Consider the following 13,358-nt stretch of genomic DNA (forward strand, 5'->3'; position numbering starts at 1 on the left):
AAATCCCATTTAAGTCAAGAGAAGCAAATGGTCGCATGCAGCAATACAGCTTTATAACAAGTACTCACTGCAGGAAGAACACAGCAACCTTTGTGGCCCAGGTTGGCACTTAAAAGACTAATCAGAAGAGAAAATGCTAGAAAGTTTCTAAAGAAATGATCCAAGTCAAACTAACTTACTATGAGAAATTACCTTGTATTGGCGTACAGCAGGTCTGCATTTAATTCCAATATATTTAAATGGTATTTTTCTTTTGTTTTAAGGTAAATCTGTGCCTGGATACGATCCTTTGAAAAAACAAACAAACAAACTTTTGAACACCTTTTTAAAACATCAGAAGCGTGTACCACTCCTCTAAGTAGTTTTAAATGGACCTGCACTTTATACAGGATTACCGGTTCCATATTTATACAGTGGCACCACTGGCAACTACTTAAAATAAAGTGCAATTTTATGCTGAAAATGTTTACTGGAGTATCTTCATGAGAAAATTATTCTTCGTACATGGGAAAAACATTGTTTAACTTTTTAAAAACATGTTACTAGTAAATCTGTTTATCAATAAAAAATCATTTAAGATACTATTTTAAGAAATGGATTTTATAGCATAAACAATATTTCTACTATTAAAGATAAACATATAATTTTAAAATAGACCTGCAGTTTAGGAATTCTACTATTTCTCCTTCCTTTTATAAACCACGGCTGAAAGGTAAAATAAATGTGCAAACCACTACAGCTATGAAATCATACATTGAAACTGCATCCTGAGCATCCTAAAGTGTTTGGTGGGTTATATTTGATACATAAGACATTGTCAAGAGCACTTCCTGTTCTTATCACGATAGCTTTGTAGCTATTTAGGGAATTTAGTCACTTAAGCAAGTCGTTGCACATAAATAAAGACTGGGAGCATGAAAGAAAAAGCATTTTTGAGTCTTTTAAAAGACGTAAGAGATTAAACAGAACGTACTTCTCCATGTTATGGGTTCTGTGTACTCAAAAGTAGTGTTACATTTTTCTTTATAGGCCAGTATTTATGCTTGTCAAATTAGAAAGCAACAGTAAGATCTAAAATCCTTCATTTTTCGAAAATAGTGTGAAATGGTACACTTGTGAAAGCCACAGAGGCAGTAACAGTAAAAGCAATCACTCCAGGTTTCCTGTGTATTCCAATGCGTGGCATTCATCCTGTAAGATAGAGGAGAGAAGGAAGAAAGAGCTGGGAAGAAGTGGAACTGCAGATCCCAACAGGATCCTTATCCCTCAAAACAGGAAGGACTGTGGAAGAGAAGTTTCATTGCAAAGTTGACCCAAGAAACACTGTCCTTCAGTTCTGGGTAGCCTTTTTAAAAGTCTGAATGCTTAAAGATCACTGGCAGTGCTCTAGAATCTTGCTCAACTTACTAGCCCTTACAACAACAAACATTTTAGAGAACTGATCTGAAACCCCGGGGCACCTAAATCATTTCTCATTTCTGAAAATGTAGGCCACTGACACATTTTACACAAACAGCTATAACTTAAAATAGGAGAAACTTGTTTCCTTTTTCAGGTATACTTACTAACTCCTAGTTTCTGTTCTGCTGTACACACTCTTCTCACACATGTTACCATCCACATACAAGTCTTCAACTTATTTGCTAGAAATCCAGACACAAGGTGGTCAAGGTTGTTGTTAGGCGTTTTTTTTTTTTCCTTCCTTTTCAGCTCGAAAGTGAAGGGGATACCAGAGGACTGGAATCAGTTTTTTCCATTTGTTAAGCAACTTTATCCAACTAAGAATGCAGTTTGTGACATTGACAGAAAAACAAAAGCTTGCAGAAGCTTTACATGAAGTTTCAGGTAAATACTTTTCCACAGTTCAAAGAGGTCCCATATTGCAGATTCATTTTACTTTGAGTAAAAACATTAAATAATTCATTAAACTATCCAATTATCAATGTAGTAGTTTAATTTCTGTTTTGTGAAAAAATAACTAACAAGGGTCTTTGAAATTATCACAATTTCTCTGAGGAGTGAAATATGTTTTATGAACAAAGTCTTCTCATTATCAATAAACAATATAAATAAAAATAAAAGTTCCTTTACTGCCATTAGTCCCAAATACTGATAAGCATTCTGTGGTAATAAATGGAAACACAGATCAGTATCACTGAATTTTCAACTCTGTTTTATACATGTACATGCACATAACACAGTGCCATTACTCCTAACTTTATCAAGAGGCTAACCGCAGAGAGCAACATTTTTTACTTTTTTTTTTTTAATAACTTCAGTAGTTGTCCTTGATAACTTCAGTAGTTATCCTAGGGTTTTTTCCCTAAAACAAGGTTTAATTTCATTACAGACTTTAGAATAGAGAACTGCTGAGTTAGCTTTCTCACTGCAATACTCTGGTTGGAAATAACTTGTGTAAAAGTCGGAAAATTCACAAGATCAAAATCTACCAATGTAAAGCAACAGTTCTTGCCCTCTTTTCCCTTTCTTGTTAATCATCAGCTGTCATTGCCCCGAGGGCACACACATCTCTGCTGTTACTGCAGCACAGCACATGCTGAAGCTATGTACTCCTTCCATGAGGTTCACTGTGAATTAAACCATTTTTATTACAGCAAAGACCTTTTGCTTAACATAGAGAAATTACTTGTTTCCAGCAGATATTAAAATCACTTGAAGTCAGTGGAAAGACACTATTGACAATACTGGGCTTTGGATCACGCCTTATAAGAAAGTTCCTTTGTATGTCACATTATGATAATTTTTCTCCCCTGATATTTTTCACATTGTACCTTCCGTGGTGCTTTATTACTGTAGAGACTGGGTAGTAATAAGAAAACCATTCAAACATAGTCAGGTATCTCCTTGCTAAAATAGTAAAACTACCAGATTTTTCCCCTTGTTCAAGGTTGGTATTTCATTGTACACAGGAATAATACTCACACAGAACAGCCACGCTGCATGTTGCCCTCTTTAAATCTCAGTTCATTGCACAAAGGCATACTCTTAAATGTGGTATTACTCCTAAGTCAACATGCAGTGTTATCAGATTGCATATGCATATCAAAGAACTCATTCAATTAGGACATTAATAATTTTCTTAATCATTACTAGTACAATGGGGTGATGTATTAGTATCTGCATGTGTAAATAAATTCAATTAATGAGTTAATTGCACAGAGACATGAAAATTAGTTTAAACAAGTCAATTAAATCATAAACAGTTCAGAAATAAGAAAGTGTGTTTATAATGTAATTAGTGTTCTAATGTGCTAGTAACTTTAATAAACAGGATCTTAATTATATGGCAGGTCAAAAAGAAAAAAAATTTAACTGATATAAAAATGAGCTTTTTGCTGCTAAACTACAGAGTATAGCTGAGTTTAGAGAAAATGATCCATGTTAATGAGATCAAAATGCTGTTATCGAGAATAATAAATAAGGATTTTCTTCTTTTTAATAGAAATGCATCTCCAAAGTGGTCCAGATGACTGAACAAAGCATTACTGACTGTGAGAAACTAATCGTGCCACAGTGTGCACGTGATTGAATCGTATATTCACACAGTGCTCTCCCAAAAGCTTTTCAGAGCAGTAAAACAACTGCTAGAATAAAATATTTGGTAATATTTTAATATTAATCATCATAAATTAATCTTATATTAATACACTGAATGCTACTGCTGCTTGAAATGAGTTGTAGTGAAGTGATGCCTCATGAAAAAGGCCATCTCTCCTGTTACTGTGTAATTGTGTGTTAATTTATGGGGCACTGAGATCTATGAGCAGTACACTCAAGGTCACCGAATTCCGTTCACCAGACTTCCTCTTATCTGTCAAGCTGCAGCGCTGAGTGAGAACGCTGGTGGTGGACGGGGGATCATTGGTAGCGACCATCGGATGCACTGAAGAGAAGAGCGAAAATCTTAAAATGCAGAGGATGGGATTTTTATTCAAATTCAAAGGACAACTAGAATGTATCACTCTATAAATTTACAAACTGTACTTCGGAAGGGCAATAAGGAAAAGCCCCGGACCTGAAGGAAAAAAAACCTGACTCTCTATAGCAACAACTTTACTTGCTAGCTTTAAATTTAAATACTAAACCTAGCTACTGTGGAGTGATATACTGCTGGGACTTTGTATAGTTTAAGTGTATGAACTAGCTTCTTGAAAACATGAGTTTCACTAAGCTGAAGTCCACAGTACAGCCCCTCTTGCATGATGCACATCCTCTGCTGTGTGCTGGACACAGTGGAGCGGGGATGACATGTCGCCCCTGTCCCATCCCACTGCACCAGACAGAAAAGCAGCTCCACCCCAAAATCCTGATCTCCCCAACAACCTTGAAACAACAGAGCACAGTAGTAACCGTCTGCATCACCAGTCGGTTATAATTGTAATAGCAATAGTTGCGAACATGTAATTCCTGTATTAAGCAACCAATAGTTCCCTCCGTAACTGGGGGATGCAATTCCAACCCAGGTAGCATGGGACAAAGCCATTACTTGCCTGCTTTCTAGTTCCAAGAAAAATCTCTAATATTTAGTCCTTTATTGAATCCACAGTGCAGTAAATTAATGATTAGCTTTACAGGAAGAAGTGGCTAAGAGGATTTTCCCAAGAGATATTTGCCTAAAGCTCCTAGAGTAAAGTCAGAACGGAAAGAAGGGTACCGAGGGAGAGAAGTGTTTCCCTACCTAACATATTTATACATTATCATCCTATCTTGTGACGCATGATATTAAACAACTTGATCATAAAAATCATCCCCAAAAAACAGAGAAATGCAATTATCACCTTTAAAAAACAACAAAAACCCAGAGCTCTAGTCCAGAGAGACAAATGGCTGGTTTTAAATTTGTTTTGGTTTTTAACAAACCAGGTAATCCAGTGGGATTTTCTAAATGTCTTGAAATTTGGTCCTAGGGACTTCCCTCTGGTCACACAGGAATTAATCATTCTGAACTCTTTGCATATCTGGCTCATTTTTTACAAGCCAGAAAAGAAAAAACACATTAGAAGTGGAAACCAATTAATGACACTTTTACAATATGCCACACTTTCCATAATTAGATTTGCTCATGTTTTTATGATTTTTTTTTTTTTTTTTTTTTTTAAACTCCATAAGATTGAAGAGTGTATTTACCTGTTCACTCAGAGCTGCCCAGAGACAGGGACAGCAACAGAGGGGAAACAGCCTGTCCCTCCCCCAGGAACTCACCACTAGAACAAATGGCACAGAGACCCCAGCGAAACCCACATCGAAACACGTAGCTGTTCGCTCTTCCCTTAAAGAAGGGCAGTAGGGTTGGGATACTAGCCCAGGCTGAGTGGGATAGCAGGGTACGGTAGGGATGAGGGCAGGGCCTTTTTAGGCTGCCTTAGCAGGATTTGCAGCAATAGGACAAAGGGTAATAGTTTTGAACTGAGAGAGGGCAGACTTTGACTGGATATAAGGAAGAAGCTTTTCACAAGGGTGGTGAAAACACTGGTCCAGGTTGCCCAGAGAGGTGGTAGATGTCCCATCCCTGGAAACACTGAAGGTCAGGTTGGACGGGGCTCTGAGCAACCTGATCGTGTTGAAGGTGTCCCTGCTCACTGCAGGGGGGTTGGACTAGATGGCCTTTCAAGGTCCCTTCCAACCCAAACTATTCTATGATTCTCTTAAGGGCAGCTAAGAGGATGGAGGGGTTCAGTGCTTTTATAGCTGTGTGGTAATGGAGCAGGACACAGCAGAACTGCTGACCTTTCAGGCTCTGGTACTATGAACAAGAGGTGGATCATGGTACCTAAATTTGTCACCCTGCAGTCCAGCAGGGATGAGTATTCACTACTCCAGTGACTTCTCAGTGCACATCTCCAGGAGAAACAGCCCTCTTACATTTCCTTAAGGCACTCCTATTACACTCCTGCCATAAATCAGAGCATGTATGTGCTATTTCTGCCCTTGTCTGACTTTGAAATCACCTGCATATCTTTCAACAGCGTATAACTATAAATGGCTGTTCAGCAGTCTCTGTTGTTTTCAACACTTCCGTATGAAAAGATGTTACCAGTGGGTGGGTGGAACATGACTTAGAGTATAGACTTTTTCAGCTGCAAGTAGTTTTTCCTCCACTGAACTCTAGCAGAATACTTAAAGAGTTCATAGAATTTCACAAAAAAAGGAAAAAGATATAATGAACACACAAAACTGAGTAAAACAGTGACATTTTAAAACAAATTCCTGAAGCCTGGTGCCCAAAATATCTTTGGAAAGCTCTTTCTGTGGCTTTATTTACATTAGCTGTCAGCCACGGGCCTGCTGCAGAGAGCCATCCGTCCCCTGAACGCAACGATCAGAACCACACATCTAACTGCCCTTCTGGTACTTCCCTTTCCAAACACATGAAAGCAAAGCCTGAAATGAAGTTTACTCTTTGCTCTCAGCAAGAACTAATGCTTATCAAACGCCCTGGTCAAACACAATAAAATCACACTGGGTTAGGAAATTGCTTTTGTAATTGATGTACTAGTTTTCATAGAAGAAAAGGCATTTCAGTAGCATTTTCATTAAACTGCTTGTCTACCACAACTATCACCACTCCCCCTCCCAAATTTCTGTTTTTAAAAAGCAAGTATCTTTGTTTGAAATAAGCAATGGAATGGAAAAAACGTTTTATATGGTGACGTGTTGTAAAACAAGGTCTGGACATAGAGATTTTGGGAAGTAGCCATTACTCGGCACTGCCACACATAACACAGAAGCAGCAGCATAGTTCTTTATGGCTGAAGCTGCAGCACGCCAGTCAGGCACGGGGTGTGCAGGAGACCTGGGCTCTCAATTTCTTTGCGCTTCCCCTGCCTGCCTACTGACAAAGCCACATACAGCAGAGACCTGGCTTGTATTTCACCATTTCTGCTTTCTGGGTCAGGGACTTAGCAGTGGCCGGCAGGATAAAACACCTGGGCCCAGGAATATTTTCAAGACTCTCAACTATGTCAGCCAGTGACAAAACAAACAAACTTTTAAGAGTCTTATATGCTTAATGGAAACAGCCCCAGAAGAACCTGCACTTTCACTCTGCTGGGGAAAAGTGCCTCAGTATGATGAACCAGAGACACAGGCAGTTCATTGCCTTAAACCAGTATTTCATTTTTCTCTAAACAACTTTCAATTAAGATGTTATGCCAATGGGACCAGGTTCACAGAAAACCTTCAGCCATACCACATTACCACTGCCTGAAAAGCAAGAAAATATCCTTCATCTACTACGTAAGAGGTTAAATGCATTAATAGAGAGGAAGTTCCAAGTAACTCTTATGGGAGAAATAATTTAAAAAGCTGAAGTCTTACATAACACAAGACACTCTGTTTTCCTTTTCTAATCCCCCCATTTTCTTCCCTAAGAAGGAAAATACTCTGTGAATAACCCATGCCTCAAAAACAACCGAGAAAGATCTCTAGTTTGCTAACACAGTGAGGTACATCATTTTCAAATATTTTTCTGAGAAAAAAATTAAAGGGCTAAATAGATTTCCCCAGATGTGTTCCCAAATCTTTGCAGTCAAACCCCTGAGATCTTAACCCTGCTGTGAAAAGGTTTTTCCCCTCCAGCTGTTAGTTTCCAGTTCCTCAGTACTAGCCACATCCCTACAAATCCTTTTGGTACTGCACTTGTACAGTTTTGGTACATGCACCTTGTCCAGCACCCCCCAATTTTCCAACTGAGGGGTTTGCAAAGATAGCCATGTATATATAGCTCTACCTGAGACAGCCTTGAGAGTTAATTGAAGGTAAGGCTGCAAAATTCAGTTTAGTCCACACAGAGCTCAGGGCTTCTACTGTTTTAATTCATTCAGTTGTCAAGACAATTCAAGAGTGTTCAGCCCCAGAGCACAGTCCCTGTGTCTATGGATGGCTCTATCCGTCACATATCATCCCTTATGAGCTCAGAATCTAAAAACCTGAAATATCTGCTAATTTTTAAAACATCTAATGTACAAATCTTCTAAATAAGTCTCAGATTCTTGATTCTGTCCAATTCATACAACGTATCAGAAAAATACCACGCAAAGATCCCAAAAATCTTCATTAAAATCAAACCTGGTTTCTGGTGCCAAATTTCAAATAAAATGCTAGGCTGACATTTAAAACACCTTGTTGCACAAAGGCCCATGTTCATATTACAAAAAATTAATTAACCACATCTCACATGCTTTTATGTATTGTAATTCATGGATTACTGAGATTTATAAATGAATAATATGTAGATGTCACTTAGAGATACTAAACCAATTCTCTTACTTGTAATTGCCTGACTAAGTAAGAATGACACTAACTTTAGCATTTTCTCTCCGATTAAGGCCGCTATAGATTTGCGGTTGCCTCCATGTAATATAAATCAATAAAGAATAATTTTCCAGGCAGTAAATCAATTGTCAGTTCACAGACCCTAATACTCCCGTGCAGGATTTATCGAAAAAATGAATGGCAGTCTTGTTAGCAGATGTACAACATGCTTGACAGGCACATAATGGTGAGAGGCCCAGTCCATTACATACACTGCTGTACCTGCCAAGTTCATTAACGCTTTCCTTGCCTCTTAGAACTCCGCTGAAATGGAAGAAAGGTAAAAAGACCTCTTAAGAGGAAGAAAGGAAATTAAAAACCTGTATTTGCATTACAGTCTTCCTCTTTAGCATCTTGCTGTCCGCATATTCCCACTCCTCCTCTAAGACGTTAGTGCAAGCATGCCACTAGGCAGAGTGAATGTTGTGAAATTATTAGCCGATAGATGAGAGCTGACACTGAGTTGTTAGTAGTTAAGCTGTCTGGAAAAGCACCAACAGGAAAAAAAAAGAAGTAATTGGAAAATGCTAACCTAATTAGATCCAAGCATTTCGTATGCATGTTTTTGCCTTTCCCCCTCACCCCCCAGTCAGATCAGACTCCTTTTTCTGTATTTATCTTCTCGGCTTTTATACAATACCACATTGTTAGAGGGTACAGTTCCAGATCCAACATCCCTCTTCCAGGATCTATCATGGTACTGTTCATGTTCCCCCATGAAAGTTGTATTTTTCTGGTCAGCAGAAACTAGTTCTATTATTTCAGTGCCAAAAAGTAATGTGCCAATAGATAAAGGGCTGCTGGTAAAATCCTATCTAGACAGCTTGGAAGTCCCAGTCTATCAACATAAAGAGCATGCACAGCTAAAGAGCATCCATGAAGACCACTCCCCAGGACTAGACTGAGTTTAGCTCCTTCTTAAGGGAGGTAAATGCATCTTAAAGACACTCAGTGAAAATATACAGTTGTCATTAACAACGAACAAAAGGCACATTCTTTGCCAGTGTAGGAGGAAGATAGCAAAGATGACTTTACAGACAACTGCCAAGGGCAAGTTCGGCCCCACCTGAAGTGGGAGCTAAAACTAAGAACTAATTTAAAAAATGCCACACCACAGGAAAGCGTCAAGAAAGAATTTTAAGAGATGGTTCAAAAAATCTGTTCTATGACAGTCAATCTGCATCTCTGCAATTCACTTCCAAATCACTTAGCACTGCCACCAATGTCACCTTTAAAAATGAAAGGTATTTGAACTTTTCTCTATCCAAAGCACAACGGTTGCTCTCTTTCTTACAAAGTAGTGGAAAGCAGAAGCAAAATAGAAGCTCTACACAGAATTTTATGCAGAGAAGGCAAAAATTATGCCTTATGCCAGACTATTATGAAGAAAGAACTTGTCATAAATTCAAACTAGGCTCATTCTCTTACACATAAAATAAAGGTTGAGTGCAACCTTCAAGCAAAGGAGACAGAAAATGTGCAGGCATTCCAATATCCACACTCGCCCACAGTGCTGAGAAAATAGGACCTTAATTATCCAACATAGTTGTCACCTAAAATAAGAACTAATGCTCTCCCACTGGTTTCTGAAAATCTATTCCACTCTCAGTTCAGTATAAAACCCACATTGCATAGTCTAACTTCTCATCCTACTTCCAAGGTTTGTATTTCTTGGTATTGTGAATTTCATGTCTTTGCTGGGAGATAAATACAATTGGACAAAAAGTATTCATTAAAACCCATTTCTCAAACAAAATGGCCTTCAAAATGAATACCCTCCTTCCCCCGACCCCTGTCATTTCTGCTAACATTTTCAATACAAAACTCAGATACTATTTAAAACCACTTCATGGATTCTTTTTGTCAAAGTAAGATCTGCACATTTAATCTGAGAGAACAGAACATTTAGGGGTTTTAAGAAAGAAGAAAAAATAAGCTATATTCAAACTATTAATTCATACGTATTTCTCTTTTGCCATTTAAAATAAACATGCAGGAAAGTGCTCCTCATTCTTCTTGTTACACAAACATTCTTTTCAGTCAGATAACCCTAGAATAATACAGTTTAGGTTGGAAGGGAATATTGGAGTTCTCTAGCCCATTCTCCTAAGGTTGATTAGGGTCTTGCCCAGCTGAGTTTTGATTATCTCCAATAATGATATTCAGAAACCTCTTTGGGCCCCTATTCCATCGTTCGACTACTCACATGATGAATTTTTCCCCTTATATCTGAAGAGATGAAATTAGCATTTGTCCCTACCACTTGCACCTCCATGATGAATCTCCCTCCAATTGCTCTGTAAATAAACTGATTCCAGTAATTTGTTCTCTTCTGTCATATAAAGAGTATCCAGAGACTTTCTCTTTTTCCAGAAGCCCCAGCGGCCCAATCCTGCAAGCTACCCGCTCATTTCCTGCTATTCTCCTTCCTACCTTCGCCAGCCAAAGAGGGTCTTTTCCTAATGGCTTATAGACCACAGCTAGCAAATAACGCACGCTGAACAATGTTGGGAAATTACAAAAGGACCTGCTGGAAGCTCTTTTTCTGCCACATAGCATGAAAAATTTCTCCTTTCTAATTGGGTTTTAGAAGCGAACAGTAAATGACCAGTAGTTCTTACACTAGTAGTACTTCTACACATAGTTCTTAATTTTCTATTTAAAACAAAAGAATGCAAATCACAGAGAGGAGAACATCCCCACTTTTTCACTGTAACCACCTGATGACTAGAAGGGATGGCAGCTGAGCTTCTGAGCAAGTCAATAAAATATACTGATCCTAAAAGGAAATGCTATCTTATTTAAAAAATATATAATGCTATTATATAAATTTACAAACATTACAAATTAAAACTACAAAATTAGCGTTCTAGAACTGGAAATCTGCTCATAATTAACATGTCTGTCACACATATCACTGTATCACTTTGCTGGGGCTAGGGATTGTTGGCTTTCTTTTCAAGATTTCACTTTTTTGCTTTTTCCCTCCCATCTTCTTATCATCAACAGGACAAGAAGGCTACTCACTGCATCAACTGAAAGCAAACTTCAAAATAACAGAAACCAAGATGCACTAGACTTAAAAATGGAACTTTATTTTCTTTCCACAAAGTTTGACTAAAGAGAAATTGTTCCAAGTAATTTCCAAGTAATTACGTCATGAGAAATAGCTTAATTCACTGCTTACTTATGAACTTAGGTAACATAGGTTTCTCCTTTAAAAAACAGAGTGAACAAAAAACTTTCTGAAATACTTAATTTCATTATTCCCCACACTATTCCAAGCAGTAATTTGGAAATAAATCTAAAAATTTTGGTTCATTTAATTCAACACTTGTTTATAATCTTACTGGGCTGCTATAGGCCTACACTTCCCATCCAACATCCCGGCTGATCTACATCTCCCATAAATTACTCAAGCCTCCTGCACCACACCACACCACCTGCAGTGCAGCCAAGGTTCACAGCACACAACACTCACTGAATCCTCTCACTCAGTTCTGTGGTGTAGTTTGTCACAAATGATTGTGACAAACATTGTAAAGTTTTATTGCTCGTTCAGTCAAAAAAACCCCAAAAAAATCAACCAGATTTACCTAAAATTGAATGTTTCACTTTCCACACGACTTTGAGGAATCCTCCACCGTCAATCCTCCACATCCTCCATCTTTGAGGAGAATGAAGAAAGGCAAAACCAAGCATTCTCCCTGATAAATTTCAGAGAAGTTTTGTTCAAGAGCAAAGGAATTATCCACTAGCTCTACAATAACCATTCCTGCACATGAGAAAACCAACAAGCAGCAGGTAGCTAAGTCAGTATGTCTATACCGCCATACACAACTAAAGCACCACTTCTGCATACTTTTCAACATAAAAATGTTTTTACACCGTGCAACTGAGTATGTGCAGAAAGCACCCATTACTGCCAGTGCTGAGCAGCTCAGGTTGTATCCCCATCTACCTATCCCACTTATTCCATAAACACAACGTTGCTCAGCTTATACACTTGATTCCCAGTATCAGTTTCCAGAGAGTTCCTAACGTACAGGACTCCACACAAAACTTCCCACAGGGCTCAATTCTCCTCCCAGCTTGAGGTCCTGCCTTTGCTATAGAAGATTCACCTCACATAACAGCAACCTAATTCCAAGCTATCAATTACTCCTGGATGAGGGGAAGGTATCAGGTGCCTTTCTTGTGGAAACTATTCCATTTTTCATCAAATCACTCAGTGAAGAGAGAAAGAATAGCAGAGAATATTGCTGTTGCCTAGGGGAGCTGAGAGGGCAAAGACTAGGTGTCTAGTTCCCATTTCAGTTACAGTTACTGGATGTCATTCACTACCTGCTTAACATAAAATGGAAGCACTTAGTGCAGGGACTGTGAAATATTGAGCTGTTAGATGAGAAGGGGATTATGACCAATTCCTCCTACTCCTGAGGTTATGTTGTAAAAGAGTAATCTTACCTTCATTGTTGAAAGTAAATCTGAAATGATCCAGAGCTGGTGTGAACCCCATTCTGAGCCATCACCTCGGGAGCCCGAGGGCTGAGAACTGTGTACTGAACGACAAATGCTGAAAAAAACGAAGCATACTGAAAATCTCAGTCTTGTGCTTTCTGTCCCTCTTAACTCTTCTGCAGATCTAGCCCAGGAACCTTAAAAACTTCATAATGCAAGCGGGTTCCCAAGGGCTAGCCATGCTACCCTGCTCACAGAAACCCACTCTATCAATATTCCTGTAAGGTAGACTCTTTCTGAAGATTTCAGAGGGTTGGAACATTTACTGAGGCACACAGACTCTGAATGCCTCCCTTCCACCATACTTGCGCATTCCACACTCACACTCAGCAAACATAAATTCTTCCTCATGATAACAAATGATGCCTTTACACAGGGTCTGATCTGTAGCCCAGCAAACATGTTCCTCTGACCACAGCTCCGAAGTAGGTGGTTAATTGCTATTATTTTAACAATGCTTTTATATTGAGCACAATGTTAAACAGTCTCATAGATCCAGATGG

The sequence above is a fragment of the Phaethon aethereus genome (genome assembly GCF_964289735.1).
Source record: "Phaethon aethereus genome assembly, chromosome: 14".
Taxonomy (NCBI): Eukaryota; Metazoa; Chordata; class Aves; order Phaethontiformes; family Phaethontidae; genus Phaethon; species Phaethon aethereus.